We start from the raw sequence: 26,625 nt of genomic DNA, 5'->3' as shown, positions 1-26,625 counted from the left end.
GGACAGGGGATAGAGCATGTCTATGAACTGGGACAGGGATAGAGCATGCCTGTGAACTGGGGCAGGGGATATAGCATGTCTATGAACTGGGACAGGGGATAGAGCATGTCTACGAACTGGGGCAGGGATAGAGCATGCCTATGAACTGGGACAGGGGATAGAGCATGTCTATGAGCTGGGGCAGGGGATAGAGCACGTCTATGAACTGTGACAGGGGATAGAGCATGTCTGTGAACTGGGACAGGGGATAGAGCATGTCTATGAACTGGGGCAGAGATAGAGTATGCCTATGAACTGGGACTGGGGATAGAGCATGTCTATGAACTGGGACAGGGGATAGAGCATCTCTATGAACTGGGACAGTGGATACAGCATGTCTATGAACTGGGGCAGAGATAGAGTATGCCTATGAACTGGGACTGGGGATAGAGCATGTCTACGAACTGGGACCGGATAGAGCATGTCTATGAACTGTGTCAGGGGATAGAGCATGTCTATGAACTGGGACAGGGGATAGAGCATGTCTATGAACTGGGGCAGGGGATAGAGCACGTCTATGAACTGGGATAGGGGATAGAGCATGTCTATGAACTGGGGCAGGGATAGAGCATGCCTATGAACTGGGACAGGGGATAGAGCATGTCTACGAACTGGGACAGGGGATAGAGCATGTCTATGAACTGAGGCAGGGATAGAGCATGTCTGTGAACGGGACAGGGGATAGAGCATGTCTATGAACTGGGACAGGGGATAGAGCATGTCTGTGAACTGGGACAGGGGACAGAGCATGTCTACGAAGTGGGACAGGGGATAGAGCATGTCTATGAATTGCGACAGGATAGAGCATGTCTATAAACTGGGACAGGGGATAGAGCATGCCTATGAATTGCGATGGGATAGAGCATGCCTATGAACTGGGACAGGGGATAGAGCATGCCTATGAACTGGGACGGGATAGAGTATGTCTGTGAATTGGGACGGGATAGAGCATGCCTATGAACTGGGACGGGAGAGAGCATGTCTATGAACTGGGACAGGGGTCGGGCATGTCTATGAACTGGGACAGGGGATAGAGCATGTCTATGAACTGGGACAGGGGATAGATCATGTCTATAAACTGGGACAGGGGATAGAGCAAGCCTGTGAATTGGGGTGGGATAGAGCATGTTTACGAACTGGGACAGGGGATAGAGCATGTCTACGAACTGGGGTAGTGGATAGAGCATGCCTATGAACTGGGACAGGGGATAGAGCATGCCTATGAACTGGGACGGGATAGAGCAGGTCTATGAACTGGGACAGGGGATAGAGCATGTCTATGAACTGGGACAGGGGATACAGCATGTCTATGAACTGGGGCAGAGATAGAGCATGCCTATGAACTGGGACAGGGGATAGAGCATGTCTATGAACTGGGACGGGATAGAGCATGTCTATGAACTGGGTCAGGGGATAGAGCATGTCTATGAACTGGGACAGGGGATAGAGCATGTCTATGAACTGGGATAGGGGATAGAGCATGTCTATGAACTGGGGCAGGGATAGAGCATGCCTATGAACTGGGACGGGGATAGAGCATGTCTACGAACTGGGACAGGGGATAGAGCATGTCTATGAACTGAGGCAGGGATAGAGCATGCCTATGAACTGGGACAGGGGGTTGAAACAGTCTATGAACTGGGACAGGGGACAGAACATTTCTATGAACTAGGACAGGGGATAGAGCATGTCTATGAACTGGGACAGGTGAGAGAGCATGTCTATAAACTGGGACAGGGGATAGAGCATGTCTATGAACTGGGACAGGGGATAGAGCATGTCTATGAACTGGGACAGGGGATAGAGCATGTCTATGAACTGGGGTAGGGGGTTGAAACCGTCTATGAACTGGGACAGGGGATACAGCATGTCCATGAACTGGGGCAGGGAATAGAACATGTCTATGAACTGGGGCAGGGGGTTGAAACAATCTATGAACTGGGTCACAGTAACTGTAAATGTCTATGGACTGGGACAGATGTGGGTGACTGAACCTGCCTGCATTGGGAATGTTTTTGGAATGTGGAAAGTGGCCTTGAGCTACATTTGTGTTAAACTGATCTATTTAGTTGAATAAAAATGTGCTTAAATTAAGAGAACTTTAATTTCTAATGCAAAAATTGAACATTTTTATGAAGTAGGCTGCTGGGCGCACCTTCGAATTTCACCACCAAGTTTGCGCTGTCAATAATTTATAAATTGTCCTTCAAACTTTTGCGTAGTTCCATTTTTATTTTTATTTTGTAATTAATTTTACGGAATATGGATGTCGCTGGCTAGGCCAACATTTATTTCCCATTCTTAGTTGCCCTTCAGAAGCTGGCGGTGAGCTGCCTTCTTGAACTGCTGCAGCCCCTGATGTGTAGATACACTCACAGAGCTGTTAGGGAGAGAGTTCCAGGATTTTGACCGAGCGATAGTGAAGGAATGTCATATATTTCCAAGTCAGGATGGTGAGTGACTTGACAAAAAACTTCCAGGTTGTGGTGTTCCCAGGTATCTGCTGCTCTTGTCTTTCTAGATGGAAGTGGTTGTGGGTTTGGAAGATGCTGCCTACGGAACCTTAGTGAGTTCCTGCAGTGCATCTGCAGCTGCCACTATTCATCTGTGGTGAAGGGATTGAATGTTTGTGGAAAAAATAGCAATCAAGCGGGCTGCTTTTTCCTGGATGGTGTTGAGATTCTTCAGTGTTGTTGGAGTTGCGTTCATCCAGGCAAGTGGAGAGTATTCCATCACACTCCTGACTAGTGCCTTGTAGATGATGGACAGGCTTTGGGAGGTCAGGAGGTGAGTTACCCGCCGCTGGAGTCCTAGCCTTTGACCTGTTCTGGAAGCCGCAGTATTTATATGGCTAGTTAAGTTCAGTTTCTGGTCAACGGTAACCTCCACAATGTTGGTAGTGGACAACTCAGCGATGGTAAAGCTATTTAATGTCAAGGGGCAATGGTTACACCGTCTCTTGTTGGAGATGATCATTGCCTGGCACTTTGTGGCGTGCATGTTATTCGCTATTTGTCAGCCCAAGTCTGGATATTGTCCAGGTCTTGCTGCATTCAGACATTTTCTCCAATACAACTGTAGGAATGTGTCTACCTACAGCACAAGTTATTCATCCCATGTGATTACTAGTTTAAAATCTCATATGTTTATAATAATGGCTGAATTTTAAGTTGGCAGCCTTATGGGGCATACACCAGCTTTTTTGAAGCTTATGGCCAGCCTTGGCTAGTTTCCTCGGTTGATATGTTTGTAACATCAACTTATATACTGGGGTGTTAGCCCTGTCAGATAATTTGGGAATGCCTGGAACCCAGAGCAGCACAACACTGAAAGCACAGGAATTTAGTTTTGGAGTACAACTTTGCAGTGTCTCTGAGATTACTGTTTGCAAGGGATCAGGATATTAGATTGCCTTAGCTCCTTCAACCTACACTTTCTGAAAGAAGTGATAGAGTTTTAACATCTGTGTCAGGAGCTAGAATTAAGAGCTCTTTTTTTTTTCTTCCAATTTTGTTGAAGTCATGAATAAAGTTTATTTAATTACTCAGGATATAATTGGTGCCATGTTGAGATTTTTGTTATGCCCGGTGCAGATGCGCTGTACAAAGCTACTGGTGTGGGCTGGCATTAGTAAAAATGTGGCTGCCTAAGGCACTTATGCCTATTCCTTGACTTCCCCCAGCAATAACATCAATAGTACCTGTGTGAAACCCCCACTGCTCTTGTTAACAAATATTCCATTTATGGTGGTCTCATAGTTTTACAAACAAAGAGTTGACTGTTTCGTCATCTCTCACAGTTCTAAAAAAAACCAGAATGCAGCACTACATGTCTGTTTGAATGTGGTTCAGAAGTCAGGTTACAGGGTGCTGTGTGCCTAACCTCTTTCACAAGGCTGCACATCACAACAACAACTTATGTTTATTTAGCGCCTTTAATGTAATTACAGATCCAAGGTGCTACAAAGATGATCAAAAGCCTGGACGAAGGGGTCAGTTTAGAAGTAGAGAGGTGGAGAGGTTTAAAGAGGGAATGCCAAAACTTAAGGCCTTGGCAGCTGAATCCCAGCTCCCAATAGTGGGGCAATTAGAATTGAAAATGATAAGAAGCCAGAATTAGAGGAGAACAGATATCTCTGGAGGAGATGGCAGAGATAGGGAAGGAAGAGGCCATGGAGAGATTTTGAAACGAGTGAGAATTTGAAAATTGAGGCCTTGCTTAAAGAGGAACCAATGTAGGTCAGTGAGCGCCTCCTGTTCATATAATTTCTGATAGACTGTCAGTCCAACACTGGTAGCTGCAGGATACAGAATGTGTAAGCACAGCTGAAGGGAGAAAATAGTCATTCTAGCTATCTGTACTTCCAATTTTGTAGTGGTGAATTATTGTAATTTACTGATTCTGCATTCTTGAGCCATGTCTGGGTGGGTACTGGAGCTGTTAGTGATACACAAATTATTTCAGCAGGAGTAACTCATTTAGCAAACTCTCATCCACTGGAGTGGGTGGCTTGACCCTGTTTGTGCTTTACATGCACTTCTGTGTAACGTTCTAAGCATAGCACACATAGCTATGCCACAGTGTACTGAAAAGGCACACATTCCAGACTCCCAAGGATGAAGCTGTACTGAATGCGATTCTGTCAAAGTATTTGAAATAAAGACCAAGCAGATTCAGAATTATAAAGGAAATTTGAGGAGGAATAAATATCCTTTCCTGTTTGAACTAAAAAAGGAAGACAGCCTCTCTCGGTCAACCAGTGTTTAGCTTTCAAGGAGCTGTACACAAAATTATCCTATCGTCCAATTAGACAATGAAGCGAGTCTCATTAATGTTCACAATTTTGTCATATCCTGAAAGCGGCAAGTTCAGATCAGACTGATTCAAAGGCCACAGTGGTACATTACAGATTTGATACACTAAACTACCATTTTTCTTTATTATATAGTCACTGGGTAGAATTCTCCCATTTTGGGACCAAGTGCGGTGGCGGGTGGCTCCGGCTGCATCTGTCCCGCCAATCAGAATGGCGGGATCTCACGTCCGATTCTGCACTTGGAAGCTCATATATTGTACACAGGCAAGTTCCTCTCTGACTCTCCTGGTGGGCCTGCAGCTGATTGGTCTGCCCGCCTTCAGCTGATGGGTTTGAAGGCCTTGCCGCCATATTTAAATAGCAGTCCCGTACGTTCATATCACTCTCGCTAGCCATCTGTCTTCATCAGAGCGTACAGGATGTCAATACCCCGGAGGGAAAAGGCTAGCAGCCTCAAGTGGAAGTCTGTTCCTCGATTCAACCACCCTCCATCACCTGTGAGTTGCCCAAGCCCCACATGGATCTCTACTCACCGCGCCTGGAGTCTTTGTGCAGTGAACAATGTGGAATCCCTTTGACTCTCTTGTTTGTGTGCTTTTCATGCAGCCTTGTCCCGGTACAGCTTCCCTCCCCTTGGTCTTCCCTCTGCAGTCCATTGTTCATGTTCTTCAGCCACCTCCTTTCGCCCCCACTCCCCCCACCTGCCAATGTGAAACCTTACCCTTCTCCTCCCTCCTTGCACAGCCTTCCTTCCACATTGTTCCTCCTTTGCCTTTGTTAGACCACAGCCCCCCTTGCCTCACACTCCACTCTGGGTTGACTTTGGACTTTTGTTATGGTGGTTGTATGAGTCACGCAGCACAGTCCTGTCTAGATGGACTCTGATGTATGGCACAAGGAGCAAGGAGACCCCCTGTACTCCCTAATCCCAGGCACAGTCCTGGTCTGACTTTGTGACACAGGAAGGCCCATGGGTCAAGCTGAATAGCCTGTCCATGAAAAGTGAGCATTTATGAGGTGCACATGAATGCAAAAGGCGCTTCCACCACCTGCCAGCAGGAAGAGCAACCTGCCATTTACCCATCTTTGGGAGAATTGCTGTGTGGTTTAGGCCGGTGGGTTCCTGACATTTTGGCTCCCACCAGGTTCACTGTGCCTGCCCTACACCAAACCCACTGTGAGCAATTTGGGTGAAATCTATCCCTGTGTTTTAGTTACTGAAGATTTGTTGTCATTAAGCATTTGCATATTCAAAGGCAATTGCAAACATAATCCTACTAACTAAACAATTACTAAAGTTTGCAAATGCCCAGCAGGTCAAGCAGCATCTGTGGAGACAGAAAAAGAGTTAACGTTCCAGCTTGGTTCACTTTCAACCGGGTCCTGAAATGGTGGCTGGAATTTTCTGACTGTTCACGCTGGCAGGATCTTCCTGTCCTGTTTATGGTGTACCCCATCCATGGGTTTCCCGGTGGCGAGGAGTGCATTCAGCAGGAAACCCCGTTGACAATGGCAGGACCAGAAGATCCCACTGCCGGCCAATGGTGGGCCATGCGGCGGGTTGTATGGAAAATCCCGCCGGTAACTGTTTCTCTCACCACAACTGAACTGCAATTTTCCAGCATTTTCTGTTTTTTTCATTTCAGATTTCCAGCATTGGCAGTACTTTGATTTTGATTGTACCGCGGCACGGTTGCACACTGGTTAGCACTGTTGCTTCACAGCTCCAAGGGTGCCAGGTTTGATTTCCGGCTTGGGTCACTGTCTGTGTGGAGTCTGCACGTTCTCCCGTGTCTGCGTGGGTTTCCTCCGGGTTCTCCGGTTTCCTCCCACAAGTCCCGAAAGATGTGCTGTTAGGTAATTTGGACATTCTGAATTCACCCTCAGTGTACCCGAACAGGCGGCAGAATGTGGCGACTAAGGGCTTTTCATCGTAACTTCATTGCAGTGTTAATGTAAGCCTACTTGTGACAATAAAGATGAATATTATTATTGTAATGTCTATTTGTTTGGATAGTTTCATTTTATGTTTGATTTTTTGCTGGGCCATGTTTGTCAAAATTTATGTTCTAATAAGTAGTCTAATACCTTTGGAATTATACATTCCTTGAGCTTATAAAAAAGCATTGAGAGGTATACTCTGTTATTATATATCTTTTGCTTTTAGAAACACAGCAAACAGAGTAAGAGCCATCTTCACCAGATTCAAACATTTGAATTGGAATTTGGAAATTTCATCAGCCTTTATCTCTGAATCTCTCTTAGTTCACTTTACCTTACTTAAGATAGAGAAGTAGATCCTGGCTTGCTCAATGAAAAATAACACTATGCCCAACAGACATGTCGGGCAGAATTTGATGTTGGTAACGGGCTCTCCACTCTCTGTCTGGAGAGCCAGTGGAGCCCCACGTCATCTCTGTAGGGAAGGTCTGCCCATGTTAAATGCCCATCAGGCAATTAACTATCCAATTTCAGAACCCTGGGGGAAGATATGCAACTACTCCAACAGCTGGTGGGCAATCAGAGTTTGAGAGCTCTCCATTGGCCGTCAGCTGTGGCTGCTGTCAGTAATCCACACAACAGAAGCCTAGCATTGATGAGGGACTCATTCCATGGATAAGTGAGGATGGGAATAGGGTAGCTAAGAGGGGGTCGCAAGCTAGATGAGAGAGGGGGTCGGAAGTGAGGGTGGGGTGTAGCTATCAGTAAGAGACTCCCTCCCCAATGCTAGTCCCTCAACAAGGCACTGAGTTTATTTGAAGGAGGAACAGCACCATCTCTGCCCCCACCCCCCAAGCTCCCTCCACCCCCTAACCTTCAAAGCCAACACGTTGCTTTTCGAGTTCCCGTCTGGTCGTACTCCCGTCCACTGTGGGTTGAATACCAGCGGCAGTGGGATGAGGTCTTTAAGTGGGCATGAATTGCTTTTATGGGATTCAGGGGAGGTGCCCTGCCCTTATGAACTGGAGTGTTGAGGCTCGAGGACTCCGTAATTAGTAAGTTGGGGTGTTGTGGGGTCCAGAGGCCATGGTGGGTTCAAGGGCTCTGGGCTCCATTTCAAAATGACGCCCCAATCTCTTACTACACTGGCGAACTGAGCTCATGAGTGCAGGAAATTAGTCTAAGTGTGGCCTTGATAGGGCATTCCTCGCTGACGCCCGTAAAAGAAGAGTCCCATTTAATGGCGGGTTTGTTCTTGGCGCTGCAAGCGCCAAAAAACACCTCACTAAACTAGCCCAAAACGGAATTCTGTTTTTTTTCCATTAAATCGCTCCCGAAAGCTCAGACTCCAGTTCAGGGCAGAGGGATTGTGATCCAAATTTGCACATGCTTTCAGACTACTGAATCCAGCCAATGCTGTCATCCAAATGGCTGGCATTTTTTTGTTTTGATTTATAGGAACAGAAGTTAAATATAAAATGTGGAGAAGTATTGGATCGAGGTTTAATCCAACAGAAGCAAAACAGAATAGCTTGAAAATAAAGCGTCCAATGCTAAAATTTTAAAATTCCGCTTACTATGTAATATTGCATATTAAGCAAACATATAAGTGGATCAGCAAGCTAGAAAATATCATTTTTTTTTATGCATTGAAAGAAAATATATAGTTGAAAGTAGCTTTTGTAGTATTCTTCAGAACAACTCAAAACAAGGACCATTCAATGTTCTGTTGTGGAAGCTTCCTTTTAGCTTTAAATTTACTTGGTTGAAACACCACATGTAAAAGCTTACTTCTTACTATGTTAATTTTCACTACCTTTGTATAATGGTGTTAATACAGGAACATGTTGGGAGTCTGGTCAAAGTGATGTTGTGCAGGTACAATTTCAGATCGCCATTAAGTCCAGTCTATTCCTCTAACGAAAGGAAATGTCTTATCAATGATTTAATGATCAAGAGAAAAGCATTAAGTGCATTTAGCTATTCCAACATAACCGTGAAGACATTAGCAAACACAATCTATACTACAAAGAATATTTTATTCTTTCGTTGTTGCTACCCACTCATCTCGTTCAACGTTTTTTCCCCATTGACTAAAATCTGCATTTATCCCAGTGGCTAACTTTATATGCAAAATAATAACAGGGCAAACTATTTATGCAGTCCTAAGATAAAGAAATGCTATTTCATAATTAGGAGTTGTCTTTACAACATCAAAAAACAGACACATCAGTCCAACTCGAACTGCCAAATTACCTTTTATTAATTAATAACATAAGCAGTAAGCTGCGCTCTTTGGTACAGATCCATCAGGCTGTCAGAGCTGAAATAGTAATTCTCTTCAAACTTTTTTCTGACCAGGTCACATATTTTAGTCAAGTTTTTAATCAAGGTATAGACATGAGGCCTCACACAGGGGCTTTTTTTAAAAACAAATGTTGTTGGCTGTCTTATGCTTTCTCTCCAGAAGAGTGGTGATGATGGCTGACTTTGCAGAGAAATGTCTGTGGCTTTGGCAGTGCCTTTGATCTTTACATTCACCCCTTGCCAGCTACATGACAGTTGGACTGCTCAGATACACTGTAGTTCCTGTGAAGAGTTTTCACTTTCTCAAACCGTCACCCCCCCCCCCCCCTCCCCCCGATAAAGCAACCTCGGAATGTGTGAGGAGAGAATATATCAATATTTTTGTTGAAGCCATTAAACAATGCTAAGCGTCACACCAATTAACACCAGCTCTGAATGGTAAGAGTGACTACTGATTGAAAATGCATTTATAGTAAAATATTCACAAACCAAATTACTGATCTATTGGAATGAGTTGTAATGATTAATACAGAGAATTACATGACACCTACAGCACAGAAGAGGCCATTCAGACTATGCCAGCATTTAAACTGTACACAAGCTTCCCCTCTTCATCCAATCCCATCAGCACATGGCACGTAGAACATATAGTGCAGAAGGAGGCCATTCGGCCCATCAGTCTGCACCGACCCACTTAAGTCCTCACTTCCACCCTAATCCTGTAACCCAATAACCCCTCCTAGCTTTTTTGGTCACTAAGGGCAATTTATCATGGCCAATCCACTTAATCTGCATGTCTTTGGACTGTGGGAGGAAACCAGAGCACCCAGAGGAAACCCACGCAGACACGGGGAGAACATGCAGACTCCGCACAGACAGTGACCCAGCAGGGAATCGAGCCTGGGACCCTGGCACTGTGAAGCCACAGCGCTATCCACGTGTGCTACCGTGCTGCCCAACATCTTTAATTCATTTTTTGTTCATGTCTTTACGTAGCATCCCCTTAAATGCATCTATGCTATTTGCTTCAACTACTCCTTGTGGTAACGAGTTCCAGATTCCTGTTTGGTTAATTGCAGTTGTAAATTTGATTAATTCGATTGAATGCAGTACATTCAAGGTATCTCAGTATTGATTGGTGCTAAGAATACATTTACTAGCTCCTACGGTGCATAAGAAGATATTGGGCGGGATTCTCCGTCACCTCGGTAGCAGTGTCAGGGTATACTGGAACGCACAAACAGTAAACACCATTTGCATATCATTAGCGGGCCCGACCCAATATTCTCCGGGTCCTCCGCGATTCACCTCCTCCAATGGGCCGAGTTCCTGACGGCGCGGTTCACTTGTGCTTTTAAAAATTGTGAAACCGTGTGGTGGCTGATAATGGAGAGAGAGAAGAGGTAGGACACAGAGAGGAGCGACTGTGGGCTGCTGGGCCGGACACTGGCCAGGCTAGCTGGGGTGGGGAGGAGCCATGCCAGGCTGGGCAAGGGGTGGCTGAAGGGGGATGGGCTGAGTGGTCAGGTGACCCCTCCCCTACGGGACTGGGGCAGTGCCCAGGTTGGATCGCCATTACCGCACACCCACTGACCACCTGGTTCTGTGACACCAGGCATATGGGCGCCCCGCCCCCACACCCCCACCCTCCTGCCACACCCCTCCCCCGCTCAACCGCCACCCACTGTGGCCCATCCAGGGCAACACCCACGGTAGGCGGCTATGAGGGCCAGCCAATGGTATCCCTGGCATCGGAGACGCAACAGAGCCAGAGGCCCCCACGGTGCCGGCCATAAAGTGGGGAGAGGGATGCAGGGATGGGGGTGGGGACATGTGGGGGCAGAGCCCGCAATACCAACTGGGACCACCATGTAGCTCGGTGGACCTGGTTGGGCACGGGGGCTTACACCATGCTAACATGTTGGCCTTTCACCTCCTGCAGACAACAGATATTGCAATTCAACCAGCAATGGTGGCCTTCCTGCTAGTCGCTGCAGCCTTGGGGAATGCCCTGCGGCTGTATGAGTGGGCGCTGCTCGAGGCGGAGGAGGAAGCTGCAGGAGTGGAGTGTGTTGCAGAGGGACAGGTGGCAGCTGCCCATGTTGGAGAGCCAGCCAGCCGCACAACAGACCGAGGAGGAGGAGGCAATGCATGAGGCCTCGCATGCACCAGCATCGCCTCAATTCGAGGACCTGCCGGACTAGGCAGGCCGTCGAATGACTCCGGCTGACCAGAGAGATAGTGCAACATATCTGCCAGATAATGGCACACCTGGCACCGGGGTGGGGGGGGTATGGGCGAGGACACCCTCTCCCGGTGGCTGCCATGGTGATGGTCACACTGAATATTTATGCCACGGAGTCCTTCCAGGCACCGAGAGGGGACCTGTCCAGGATCTCATAGACCTCGGTGCACATGTGCATCCGTGCCATCATGGAGGCCCTATATGCCCATGTGGCTTAATACATCCAATTCAATGTAGTCTGAGCCCACCAGGATGCCTGGGCAGCGGGGTTCACCGCCATTGCCAGGGTGTCCCAAGTCCAGGGGGTGATCAACGGGATGCAAGCCTCCCTCTGAGCACCTGCAGATGACAGTCCACTCTATATTAACTGAAAGGGGTTACAATTGGTGAACGTGCAACACCTCCTGCTCCTGCACGTGGTTGGACTCCTCCAACTGTGCCTGCAGGTACTGGATGCTCACCGACAACCCCTCATGTAGTCAAGGGGCAGCATGGTAGCATTGTGGATAGCACAATTGCTTCACAGCTCCAAGGTCGCAGGTTCGATTCCGGCTTGGGTCACAGTCTGTGCGGCGTCTGCACATCCTCCCATGTGTGCGTGGGTTTCCTCCGGGTGCTCCGGTTTCCTCCCACAGTCCAAAGATGTGCAGGTTAGGTGGATTGGCCGTGATAAATTGCCCTTAGTTTCCAGAATTGCCCTTAGTGTTGGGTGGGGTTACTGGGTCATGGGGACAGGGTGGAGGCATTGACCTTGGGTAGGGTGCTCTTTCCAAGAGCCGGTGCAGACTCGATGGGCCAAATCGCCTCCTTCTGCACTGTAAATTCTACGATAATCTATGTACTCCCTGGCTCTGCAACTGCATCTCCACGATTGATGGGATCGCTCCTTCCAGAAGCTTGAGACCCATCTGGATGGCAGCTAGTCCCCAGGATCGGCCTTCCCTTAGACCGTCTGACACCTTCAGTGTTCCTATCTCCACCTGTTGTACTGAATCAGTTGTGTGGTGAGCACCAAATTCTTCCCAGGGACCTTTTCACTAACATGCCCAACCGAGATGAGTGACTCTGGGTTGGTGGAGTGTGTTGGAGACATCTGTGACAGAAAATCACTGCCATCCTCTGACTTGAGCTCTGGGGTCTCCTGAGTCTCGGGCGGAGGGCTGGTATCCGAGCTGCTTTCAGCATTGGTGCCCAGCTCAATGGGGGGCTCCGGCTGTGGCACTGGCTGGGGGACACCGGATGGACCCGCCCCATCTCCAACAGCTCCTGCAAGACACAAGACAAGACACATGATCAGACCATGGGCCGGACCCCGGGGGGGGGGGGGGGGGGGGGTAGGAGGGCGGTGGTGTTTGGGGTTGAGGGTGGTGTGGGGTGAGGGTGATGGGGATCTAATTTCTTCGCCTGCGGCCAAGTTCCACTTCGGTGACCTCCCATTCCTTCAGGCTGCCGACCACGTCCAGGTCTCTCTGCTCGGCCACGGTGAGGGGCCACAGGTCCGTCGGTACCCCTCCTGCCTTCTCCCGCTCCCGCCGGTTATGCGCGGCCTTCTCCTGGGCAGGTGGGGGTAGGGACAGTGTTAGACACTCCGACTCATGTAGTCCAGGGAGTTGGTAGCTGCTGGCTTCAGTGGCCAGGGCATCCCATCATGGCGGCCCGTAAGGATACCGGTTATGGTGCAGGGTGGGCATTCAGCCGCCCTCCATGTTGGAGGGGGTACGGTAACGGGTGTGTGGGACACAGGTTAATGCCAGGGGGACAGTGTTGCTTACTCACCCTGGTTACCCTGAGGAGGTCGTGCAGTTTATTCCGGGACTGCTGGCTGGTCCGGAAGGTGTTGCCGGTGGCACTGACCCCCTCTGCGCCCAGGCATGACGAACGGCAGCAGTTGGCAGCCTCCTTCCCGTGCCGGGGTACAGGGTCATTAGCCTCTCCTCAACCGCGTCCAGGAGAGTCTCCAGCTCGGCGTCAGTGAAGCATGGTGCTGCGCTCCTCTCTGCCATCTTGTTGGCCGGGATGGTGTGTATGGGGAATGAAGTGTGTATATGCGGCTGCAGCTTGTCAGCCTCCTGAGTGTTCATCACAAAACCGACAAATTCGGCATCATTTCTCATTAGAATCATTGTGTTCCACCTGGCACCGGGGCTAGCCCCTTAACAGTAGCAGAATTGGTCCAGGTGTGGCACCAGTTTTGCAGTGGTGAAAGTCCACAAATTCTGCGTTGGCACCAGTCTCAGAAATGGAGAGTCCATCCGAATTACTTTGGAGTAGGTGAGGTCAACAAATGTATCCAGAAGAATCGAAGTAGAAAGACTCATAGAATGACCCTCACCACCACTCAATACTGCTTCCAAGCATTGCCACTTGGCAACACTACACAGCAGAAACTGCTTGCCCATAGGCATTTTACAAAGTTTACTGCCTCTGCTTAATGAGAATAACTAGTTTAGATCATTATAGCTATGTGCGATCATTTATAAAAGTACTTGTTGTCATAAACAACAACTTTCATTTACATGGTGCCTTTAACATAATAAGACGTCTGATAGGAAAAACAAGTAAAACCTGGGAAATTACTGGTATTGGTCCAAACTGGTCTCAAAGACCTTAAAATAGACATCCAGATTGGACAAGTACCAGTGATTTTCAAGTTTTACAGGTTTTTCCATATGGTACTCCACAGGAGCCTAATCAAAGAGTAACACGGAGCTGAAGAAGGAAGAATTAGGTGACTAAAAGCTTGGTTAAAGAGACAGATGTTGAGGAGGATCTGAACATAGAGTGTACACCAGAGAATGGGGCGTCATTCTCCGCCGGCGGCAGTCTCCGTTTTGCCGGCGCCCGGGGGTTTCCCGACGGCGTGGGGCTGCCCCACAATGGGAAACCCCATTGACCGGCCGGTGTTACGGAGACTCCCGCCGGCCAGTCGGGGCAGAAATGTGGCGGGGCGGGTAGGAGAATTTCGCCCATGATGCTTGCCAAATTAGAAAAGCAAAGAATTATTGTTATGACTACTAGACATTATCAGATGGTTATGTTTTAAACCATTCCTTTTAATTCAAGGTAAAATTGAGTAGTGGAAAGGGGCATATGCTCGCCTTCTAGTCCTGCCCAATGATAAGCCTATGTGACCTGGTTGCCATGGGAGTCAGGGGCCAGGTCAAGTTCGATCGAATCTCAAGTGCCAGTTTTTATGCCTGGGCACATAGAACAGAGCTACTGGCTTTGCTGTGTGCCGATTTACTGACTCAGATACCCTGGACAGAGAGAGTCCCAGAAAGAGAAAGAAGAAAGAGCAGTTGCTGTGAACATCAGGAGGAAATGTTCTCTTTGAAACCAGTTGAGGCTATGCAAAATGGTGAGAACGATCCATGCTCATTAGATACAGTTTGGACCAGGTGTGCACAGCTTGAAGCTCCTCGGTTGAAGATAGCCAAAGTAAATGACAGAGAGATAGACCTGCAATGTAAGCAAGGCAAAAAATCCTAACTTAATCATTTACCACGTGAATGCGGGTGAGGGCTTAATCTCAGATTGAATTGAATTGGCCCAGAAACTAGAGGATCATTTAGCTTGAAGTCAGTGGAAGAATCTGCAATGGGCCTCACAGAATCTTGTGGTATAGAAGGCAACCACCAGATTAGCCTGGAAGTATTAGAAAAGTAACAGAACATGTATTCAGTGAAAAATGGTAAATGTATGTTTTACCTCAGAGAATACCTGGAGCTGAGAAGAATTCCAAATAGTTTCCCAAAGACAATGGCACATTTCTGACTGTTCCCCATGGAAATAACTTCATAATATATAAGGTAATTTTTGTGGAAAGTAAGAAATAAATTTAAGGGCCTCTTCATATATGTGGGTATAAGGTACAGCAGTAATTTTCAAACTCAGCATCGCGAGTCGGGAAGATGTCGGGAAGGTCGCGGAGCGATTGGTCACGGCATTCCCAATCGCGGGAAGAAGTGCCCAATGGCTGCGACTGGCTTTTAAAAATGCCGACCACGACTAGCTTTCAAGAATGCCAGTCATCCCACATAAGCGTGCCTCCTCAGCCGAATGTAGCAGTGCGCAGGCACAGGGCCCAGTGGGCAGACAGCCTCCTCAGTGCATCGGCCCGCAGTTCCAGGAGCAGATTTTTCTTTTTAATTGATTTGTCTGCCCACCAGAAGCAGCGTCAGAGAACAGGCCACACACCCGGTAAACTGACGGCATATACTCTGGGCATGAAATTACTGAGGAGAGCTTCCTTCATTTCGTAGCTGCCGGCAAACAGCAGGCAGGATTGCGTGAAGATATGAAGATGGATCTTTTTGGATTAAGGAAGAGAGGGCCAGAGTTACAAACAGGCCAGGATCTCACAACTGAACCTGCTGCAGCGCGCTTCACAGGAGAGTCCAGGGCAGGACAAAGCAGCCTGGTTTGAGCTGCAGAACCTCTGATGAACAATCCATACAGAAATGTAACATTGAACAACAAAGCAAGTGAGATAGTGAGGACTAAGCAGGTTCACCGATCACAATAAAGGTAAATGAAAATGTTGGGTCGCGAAGTTTGGGCAGCATGGGTCACAAAGGTCAGCCGGCATAGGTCGCGAAGGTCGGCCAGCGTGGGTCATGAGGATTGGCTGGCGTGGGTCACGAAGGTCGGCCGGTGTGGGTCGCGAAGTTTGGCTGGCGTGGGTCACGAAGGTCAGCCGGTTGGTAAAAATGGGTCCCTGGAAATAAAGTCTGAAAAACATTGAGCTATTGGGCGCAATTCTCTGGCCTTGTTCCACTCTCACTCAAGTAAAATGAGGCCGGTGAGGCCGGCAAATGGAATACAATGTGGAAAAGTTTGAAGTTTTTCACTTTGGAAGGAGGAATGGAGGCAGAGACTAGTCTCAGTGTGAAAAGGCTTAGGAAGTCAGAAGCACAAAGAGACTTATAGAACATAGAACATAGAACGATACAGCGCAGTACAGGCCCTTCGGCCCACAATGTTGCACCGACATGGGAAGTCAAAAAACAAAATCCATCTAACCTACACTATGCCATTATCATCCATATGCTTATCCAATAAACTTGTAAATGCCCTCAATGTTGGCGAGTTCACTACTGTTGCAGGTAGGGCATTCCACGGCCTCGCCACTCTTTGCGTAAAGAACCTACCTCTGACCTTTGCCCTATATCTATTACCCCTCAGTTTAAGGCTATGTCCCCTCATGCTAGCCATTTCCATCCGCGGGAGAAGGCTCTCACTGTCCACCCTATCTAACCCCCTGATCATTTTGTATGCCTCTATTAAGTCTCCTCTTAACCTTCTTCTCTCTAACGAAAACGACCTCAAGTCCATCAGCCTTTCCCCATAAGATTTTCCCTCCATACCAGGCAACATCCTGGTAAATCTCCTCTGCACCCGTTCCAAAGCTTCCACGTCCTTCCTATAATGAGGTGACCAGAACTGTACGCAATATTCCAAATGCGGCCGTACCAGAGTTTTGTACAGCTGCAACATGACCTCATGACTCCGGAACTCAATCCCTCTACCAATAAAGGCCAAAACTCCATAGGCCTTCTTCACAACCCTATCAACCTGGGTGGCTACTTTCAGGGATCTATGTACATGGACACCGAGATCCCTCTGCTCATCCACACTTCCAAGAATTTTACCATTAGCCAAATATTCCACATTCCTGTTATTCCTTCCAAAGTGAATCACCTCACACTTCTCTACATTAAACTCCATTTGCCACCTCTCAGCCCAGCTCTGCAGCTTATCTATATCCCTCTGTAACCTGCAACATCCTTCCGCACTGTCGTCAACACCACCGACTTTAGTGTCGTCTGCAAATTTACTCATCCACCCTTCTGCGCCCTCCTCTAGGTCATGTATAAAAATGACAAACAGCAACGGCCCCAGAACAGATCCTTGTGGTACGCCACTTGTAACTGAACTCCATTCTGAACATTTCCCATCAACCACCACCCTCTGTCTTCTTTCAGCTAGCCAATTTCTGATCCACATCTCTAAATCACCCTCAATCCCCAGCCTCCGTATTTTCTGCAATAGCCTACCGTGGGGAACCTTAACAAACGCTTTACTGAAATCCATATACACCACATCAACTGCTCTACCCTCGTCTACCTGTTCAGTCACCTTCTCAAATAACTCGATAAGGTTTGTGAGGCATGACCTACCCTTCACAAAGCCAAGCTGACTATCCCTGATCATATTACTCCCATCTCGATGATTATAAATCTTGTCTCTTATAATCCCCTCCAAGACTTTACCCACAACAGACGTGAGGCTCACCGGTCTATAGTTGCCGGGGTTGTCTCTGCTCCCCTTCTTGAACAAAGGAACCACATTTGCTATCCTCTAGTCCTCTGGCACTATTCCTGTAGCCAATGATGACATAAAAATCAAAGCCAAAGGCTCAGCAATCTCTTCCCTGGCTTCCCAGAGAATACTAGGAAAAATCCCATCAGGCCCCGGGGACTTATCTATTTTCAGCCTGCCCAGAATTGCCAACACCTCTTCCCTAAGTACCTCAATGCCATCTATTCTAATAGCCTGGGTCTCAGCATTCTCCTCCACAACATTATCTTTTTCCTGAGTGAATACTGACGAAAAATATTCATTTAGTATCTCGCCTATCTCTTCAGACTCCACACACAACTTCCCATCCCTGTCCTTGACTGGCCCTACTCTTACCCTAGTCATTCTTTTATTCCTGACATACCTATAGAAAGCTTTTGGGTTTTCCTTGATCCTACCTGCCAAATACTTCTCATGTCCCCTCCTTGCTCCTCTTAGCTCTCTCTTTAGATCCTTCCTCGCTACCTTGTAACTATCAAGCGCCCCAACTGAAACTTCACACCTCATCTTCACATAGGCCTCCCTCTTCCTCTTAACAAGAGATTCCACTTCTTTGGTAAACCACGGTTCCCTCGCTCGACGCCTTCCTCCCTGCTTGACCAGTACGTACTTATCAAGAACACGCAGTAGCTGTTCCTTGAATAAACTCCACATATCCAGTGTGCCCAACACTTGCAGCCTACTTCTCCAACCTACCCCCCCCCAAGTCATGTCTAATGGCATCATAATTGCCCTTCCCCCAGCTATAACTCTTGCCCTGCGGGGTATACTTATCCCTTTCCATCATTAACGTAAACGTCACCGAATTGTGGTCACTGTCCCCAAAGTGCTCTCCTACCTCCAAATCTAACACCTGGCCTGGTTCATTACCCAAAACCAAATCCAATGTGGCCTCGCCTCTTGTTGGCCTGTCAACATATTGTGTCAGGAAACCCTCCTGCACACATTGTACAAAAAAAACGACCCATCTAATGTACTCGAGCTATATCTTTTCCAGTCAATATTTCGAAAGTTAAAGCCTCCCATAATAACTACCCTGTTACTTTCGCTCTTATCCAGAATCATCTTCGCCATCCTTTCCTCTACATCCCTAGAACTATTTGGAGGCCTATAGAAAACTCCCAACAGGGTGACCTCTCCTTTCCTGTTTCTAACCTCAGCCCATACTACCTCGGAAGAAGAGTCTCCATCTAGCATCCTCTCCGCCACCGTAATACTGTTCTTGACTAGCAGCACCACACCTCCCCCTGTTTTGCCTCCTTCTCTGAGCTTACTAAAACACCTAAACCCCGGAACCTGCAACATCCATTCCTGTCCCTGCTCTATCCATGTCTCCGAAATGGCCACAACATCGAAGTCCCAGGTACCAACCCATGCTGCCAGTTCCCCTACCTTATTTCGTATACTCCTGGCATTGAAGTAGACACACTTCAAACCACCTACCTGAACACTGGCCCCCTCCAGCGAAGTCAAATCTGTGCTCCTGACCTCTATACTCTCATTCTCCCGTACCCTAAAACTACAATCCAGGTTCCCATCCCCCTGCTGCATTAGTTTAAACCCCCCCCAAAGAGCACTAACAAATCTCCCCCCCCAAGATATTTGTGCCCCTCAGGTTCAGATGTAGACCATCCTGTCTGTAGAGGTCCCACCTTCCCCAGAAAGAGCCCCAGTTATCCAGAAATCTGAATCCCTCCCGCCTGCACCATCCATGTAGCCACGTGTTTAATTGCTCTCTCTCCCTATTCCTCATCTCATTATCACGTGGCACGAGCAACAACCCAGAGATAACAACTCTGACTGTTCTCGTTCTGAGCTTCCATCCTAGCTCCCTGAAAGCCTGCCTGACATCCTTGTCCCCTTTCCTACCTATGTTGTTAGTGCCAATGTGGACCACGACTTGGGGCTGCTCCCCCTCCCCCTTAAGGACCCGGAAAACACGATCCGAGACATCACGTACCCTTGCACCTGGGAGGCAACATACCAAACGTGAGTCTCTCTCGCTCCCACAAAATCTCCTATCTGTGCCCCTGACTATCGAGTCCCCAATTACTAATGCTCTGCCCCTCTCCCCCCTTCCCTTCTGAGCAACAGGGACAGACTCCTTGCCAGAGGCCCGTACCCCATGGCTTACCACTGGTAAGTCCCCCCCCCACAAGTATCCAAAGCGGTATACTTGTTATTCAGGGGAACGACCGCAGGGGATCCCTGCACTGACTGCTTCTTCCCAGGTTCAGTCGGCAGATAGGAAGGCAAATGAATTGTTAGCATTCATGACGAGAAGGCTAGAATACAAGAGCACGGATGTTCTTCTGAGGCTGTATAAGGCTCTGGTCAGACCCTATTTGGAGTATTGTGAGCAGTTTTGGGCCCCGTATCTAAGGAAGGATGTGTTGGCCTTGGAAGGGGTCCAGAGGAGGTTCACAAGAATGATCCCTGGAATGAACAGCTTGTCGTATGACGAACGGATGAGGACTCTGGGTCTGTACTCATTGGAGTTTAGAAGGATGAGAGGGGATCTTATTGAAACTTACAGGATACTGTGAGGCATGGATAGGGTGGGCGTGGAGAGGATGTTTCCACTTGTCGGAAAAACTAGAAGCAGAATCTGGCTGCGCGGCTGAATGTTATTGTCAATAGGGAATTGGCAATTGTGGTTAACTGAGCACTTCACACATGCCAAGTGGCTTCCCATGGGCGGGCCATGTTGCATGTGGGAGTTGTTGCCTAGCATCCCAATCACACCCTGATGCCTGGCCACTGTGCCTGGACACTGCGGGAGGCAACAACACACACGCAACATCCGAATACCCAGGGGATGGGACACGCTTCTGGGGACATGTCCACGGCCGGAGGGTGGGTGAGCAACATGGGGACGGGGATGGGGGATACCTGGAGAGATGGGCAAAGGGTCCGGATGTCAGTCCGAATTGCGGAAGGAAGAGACAGAGGCATCATAATGGTTGTGCAAAAAGGTGTTTAATGTGTTGTACAATACCCTACTCCCGATGGTGCCGCAGAACCTAATCAAGGTCAGCCTTTTAAACGCCTTTTAAATGCCTCGCCAGCACTTGTTCCAAGTCCAGTCAGAAGGATGGCTGCCAGGAAGGCAGCTGCACATTTCACAGATGGAGCCTTCACCACTCAGTTGTATTAAACTGCTACGGAATAGTCAAATAAGAAGATTGGACAGACCACCCATCATTGAAATAGTGAAGAAATTGCTTGAAATAATCATTCTCACAGTATCATACCTTATAGCCAAAGTCCCAAACTCCTGCATCACCGTTCCAGTGTATGCCCTGTACCACTAGCAGAACAGACCCATGAGAAGTGGTGGCACAGTGATATATCTAAGGTCAGGTTGTCTGCTGACTGTTACACAGTGTTCAGTTTCATTTGAAATTCCTCAGATAATGAAACAATCTATGCTTGCATGTAGAAAGACCTGGATACCATTTAGGCTAGGGCTGTCAAGTGGCAAGTAACATTCACACTACACAAGTGTTGGGGAAATGATCTTCAACTAAAGGGAGTTGTCGCTCTTTGACATTCAATGGCTCACCCTCAACTTCCTGGTGTGGGGTGGTGGTGAAGGGGGGGGGGGGTCTGTCCAATCTTCTTATTTGACTATTCCGTAGCAGTTTAATACAACTGAGTGGTGAAGGCTCCATCTGTGAAATGCTCACCATTGACTGAGCGGCACGGTAGCACAGTGTTTAGCACTATTGCTTCACAGCGCCAGGGTCCCAGGTTCGCTTCCCCACTTGGGTCACTGTCTGTACGGAGTCTGCACGTTCTCCCTGTATCTGCGTGGGTTTCCTCTGGATGCTCCAGTTTCCTCCCACAAGTCCCGAAAGACGTGCTGTTAGGTAATTTGGACATTCTGAATTCTCCCTCTGTGTACCTGAACGGGCGCCGGAATGTGGCATCTAGGGGCTTTACAATAAAGATTATTATTAAAAAAACTAAATAGACCAACCAGATAATTTGCCGATGAGAGCAGGTCAGAGGTCGGGAATTCCGGATGAACATCTCACCTTCTGACTGCCCAAATACTGTCCACCATTTATGAGGCACAAATCAGGAGGGTGAGCTCCACTTTCCCCATTTGCTTGGACGAGTGTAGCTCCAACAACACTCAAGAAGATCGTCATCATGGAGGAAAAAGCAGTAGGATTGACACCCCATTCATCACCTTAAATGTTCAATTCCTCCAACACTGGCACACAATGGTAGCAGTGTGATCATATACTAGATGCAAGTGCAGAAACTCTCCCAAGACTCCTTCTGTAGCACCTTTCAAACCCGCAACCTCAGAAGGACAATGGCCGCAGGCACATGGGAACCCCATCAAGGCCCCCTCCAAAGTCACATATCATCCTGACTTGGAAATATATCACCGTTCACCGACCTTGACCGAGGCAAAATCCTGGAACTTCCACCCTAGCAGAACTGTGGGCCTACATATAGTGATTTAAGAAGGCAGCTCACCACCATCCTCTCATGGGGAACTAAGCTTGGGCAATAAATGCTGGCCTTGCCAGCAACATTCACATCCCATGAATGAATTTAAAAAACTGCTTTATTGTTTCTACATACACACAAATATTAATATTCCAGGAAAATAGCTGGAGATAAAACTTCCTTATGTTCACACTGGCAAAGATTATCTAAAATTGCAGCAAAACATTCTTAATTTCTGTTCAGGATCAAGATCAGATATTTCCACGTTGATTATTTTGCTGAAATGTAAATCATAGAATTCCTACAGTGCAGAAGGAGGCCAGTTGGCCCATCGAGTCTGCACCGGCCCTCCGAAAGAGCACCCCTCCTAAGCATACGCCCCCGCCCTATCCCCATAATCTTGTAACCCCACCTAACCTTTTGGACACTGTTGTGATTTCTGTATGTAGTAATACATGATCAGACTATGTTGTCATGTGAGAGCCCCTTTAAGAAAAGTGTGTTTTATCAAATGGCTGCAGTGATATCATTGTGTGGGTGGAGCTGGAATGTGATTCTGCTTTTTACTTTCATTTTGAACTGTAAGCTCTTTTTGGCTCTGTGTTTTAGTTCCGTTTTCAGTTGGAGAGCTGCATTCAAAGCAAGCAGATGTGTACTGGTGTCTCTCTGTATGTTAAACAAGGTGTTTAGATCACTTGATAATTTAAAAGTGATAACGGTTCTCTGTAGAGAATTCAAACCTACTGTCTTTGTTAAAAAATGTTTTGGCTTATGGATGTTGTTAGGAAAGTTACTAAGGGTTACCTGTAGAGTATTGTATCCTTTTGGGGGGCTATCAGTGTTAGTAGTTGGTAAGATATTTACTGTGGGTTCATAAAATATTAACTGGATTCATAGAATAAGCATTGTTTTGTTTTAAAAATACTTTAGATCTCTGTTGCATCACACCTGTAAAGTGGGCCCTTGTGCTGCCCATAACCAAAATCTATTCAAAGTTGTGGGTCAGGTGAACTCCATGATATACTTGGTGTTCTCTAAACCCTGGCCCATGCTAATGTTAAGCAGGTACAGGCAACTGAACACTAGTTGGCCATACTTTCAGGATCTATAAAAAGGTTTTCCCACCCTTTTCCAGAGGAGAGTGTGTCAGGAGTGCAGAAAGTACAGAAGAGAGACAGCTAGAAAGAAGAAGTTAATAGATATCAGTATATAGCATTATCTTATCTAATAGTTTAATCTACAGTTATTTGTTTGTTTACTAGTTTAGTATTAAGTAAAAAGAACTCACGAGATTATTTTATATTGCTCATTAAATTACTTTGCCATCACTGGAAGACTACGTCTATATTTCAACAACTCGGCTAGATAAAAAGAGTAATATATATATTACAATATCGTAATATAACAGACACTGAGGGGCAATTTTAACATGGCCAATCCACCTAACCGGCACATCTTTGGACTATAGTCATGGGACAGTAACTTGCTGTGAATATCTGAAATGCCTTTCTAAAATTTTCACTTAACGAAGAAGGATTTTAAAATTCTCATCTTTATTTTCAAATCCTTCCCATATGAAAAGCCTTGGAATATTTTACCATATTAAAGGCACAATGTAAGTACAATTTTTTATTGAAGTTGTTGGTTATGTTATTTCAACAGGGCCATGAATCAGTTATAATATGAATGGTTTATTGCCTCCAGTATGAAAGAGGTGAAATAAATTTCAGACAAGTACATTCAATGGCATAATTTCAAGACCAATATTCTTCTCTGCAGTACCATAATTTTCCTATAATTCAAGGCGGCTCGGTAGTGCAGTGGTTAGCGCTGCTGCCTCATGGCGCTGAGGACCCGGGTTCGATCCCAGCCATTGGCCACTGTTCATGTGGAGTTTACACATTCGGCCCCCCCCCCCCCCCCCCGCCCCCCCCCCCCCCCCCGCATCTGTGCGGGTCTCATCCCCACAACCCAAAATGATGTGCAGGATTGGCCACGCTAAATTGCCCCTTAATTGGAAAAAAGAAACAAAATCCTGCAATTCTCTCTCATACCAGAAGCTTTTCTTTTCCCTCCTGGGTATGATTGCATGTAATCTTCCCATAAAATATTGGAATTCCTCAAGGCACAGGGCTCAATTCCTTAATGACAAGGATAAACTTCATAAAAAGTACCCCCCTCGCCGCCCCCCCTCCGCCCCCCCACCCCACCCACCCCGCTACTGCCGAGGTGCTTGAATAAAAATTAATCCTTAAAAAGAAATGAAACTAGATTTTGCTTCATTGCTTGTTTCATTTGTCTTTCATGATAAGGGTGGAAGGTACTTTTGAGAGTCTATTTGTATTCATATGTACAATTGGGTAATCATGTTTTGCACGAGTCAATTAAAGCGCCCAAAGTAAAAGCAACGTGCTGGCTAGATATGAGTGAGATGAGGTGTAAAAGGCCAGTCAAGGCAGGATATTCAATTAGGCAATTTTTGTTGGGTAGCAGGTCTTCTGGTTCATGTACAACATCCAACAAATCACTGAACTCATAAATTAGCTCAATTTCCAATCCATTTTGCTAGGTAAATATGCAGTATAATTTAAGGAAGATTGTCTGCTGTTATATTACCCTTGGCGGTAATATATTGTGTTCTTTGTAATCAATAATCTAAATAGTCACGAATAATATTATGATCTGACCTCTATCTAACCTAATCTCCTCATGCTGTTCTCTTGCTTTCTCCTTCATTAACACTACCCAGCATTCCCTGAGGTCTGATTTATATACAGAGAAGTGGTGGTGCCCTCTAGTGTTTGAATTACATGGAGATGAAATAATTAACCCTTCACTAACCTGACTGTATACATATCATTACAGTCTGCGACAAATTTCCTTTTGGACTACCTCTTCTCAACATCAGAGACTGATCTTTTGTGGACTAGGCTCCCCTTTCGGCCAGGAAAGTGGGGCTGAGTCCACAAAACATAGAAAACATAGAAAACATAGAAAATACAGCACAGAACAGGCCCTTCGGCCCACGATGTTGTGCCGAACCTTTGTCCTAGATTAATCATAGATTATCATTGAATTTACAGTGCAGAAGGAGGCCATTCGGCCCTTTGAGTCTGCACCGGCTCTTGGAAAGAGAACCCTACCCAAACTCAACGCCTCCACCCAACACCAAGGGCAATTTGGACATTAAGGGCAATTTATCATTGGCCAATTCACCTAACCCGCACATCTTTGGACTGTGGGAGGAAACCGGAGCACCCGGAGGAAACCCACGCAGACACGGGGAGGACGTGTAGACTCCGCACAGACAATGACCCAAGCCGGAATCGAACCTGGGACCATGGAGCTGTGAAGCAATTGTGCTATCCACAATGCTACCGTGCTGCCCTTGAGAACAAATAAATCTACACTATATCATTTTACCGTAATCCATGTACCTATCCAATAGCTGCTTGAAGGTCCCTAATGTTTCCGACTCAACTACTTCCACAGGCAGTGCATTCCATGCCCCCACTACTCTCTGGGTAAAGAACCTACCTCTGATATCCCTCCTATATCTTCCACCTTTCACCTTAAATTTATGTCCCCTTGTAATGGTGTGTTCCACCCGGGGAAAAAGTCTCTGACTGTCTACTCTATCTATTCCCCTGATCATCTTATAAACCTCTATCAAGTCGCCCCTCATCCTTCTCCGCTCTAATGAGAAAAGGCCTAGCACCCTCAACCTTTCCTCGTAAGACCTACTCTCCATTCCAGGCAACATCCTGGTAAATCTTCTTTGCACCTTTTCCAGAGCTTCCACATCCTTCCTAAAATGAGGCGACCAGAACTGTACACAGTACTCCAAATGTGGCCTTACCAAAGTTTTGTACAGCTGCATCATCACCTCACGGCTCTTAAATTCAATCCCTCTGTTAATGAACGCGAGCACACCATAGGCCTTCTTCACAGCTCTATCCACTTGAGTGGCAACTTTCAAAGATGTATGAACGTAGACCCCAAGATCTCTCTGCTCCTCCACATTGCCAAGAACTCTACCGTTAACCCTGTATTCCGCATTCATATTTGTCCTTCCAAAATGGACAACCTCACACTTTTCAGGGTTAAACTCCATCTGCCACTTCTCAGCCCAGCTCTAAGATCAGCCATGATCTCATTGAATGGCGGAGCAGGCTCAAATGGCCAGATGGCCTACTCCTGCTCCTAGTTCTTATGTTCTTATCAATGTTTTCTCTTTGGGCAGTGTTCACCTAAAGAATTCCTTACACACCAAATCAAAATATCAGCAATGGGCCTTCATAGGACACATCTCATTAGTTATTCATTCCCTGCAAGAACAGTAAAACATGAGCAGTACTGGCACAGCAGGAAGGCAGTGGGCGGGATTCTCTGTTTGCTGACGCGGAAATTGGGAAACGCGATTGGGCAGAGAATAGGTTCCGACGTCAAA

Source organism: Scyliorhinus torazame, chromosome 1 (genome assembly GCF_047496885.1).
Source record: "Scyliorhinus torazame isolate Kashiwa2021f chromosome 1, sScyTor2.1, whole genome shotgun sequence".
Lineage (NCBI taxonomy): Eukaryota > Metazoa > Chordata > Chondrichthyes > Carcharhiniformes > Scyliorhinidae > Scyliorhinus > Scyliorhinus torazame.
The sequence above is the reverse complement of the archived record's forward strand: the minus strand, read 5'-3'. Positions refer to the sequence as shown.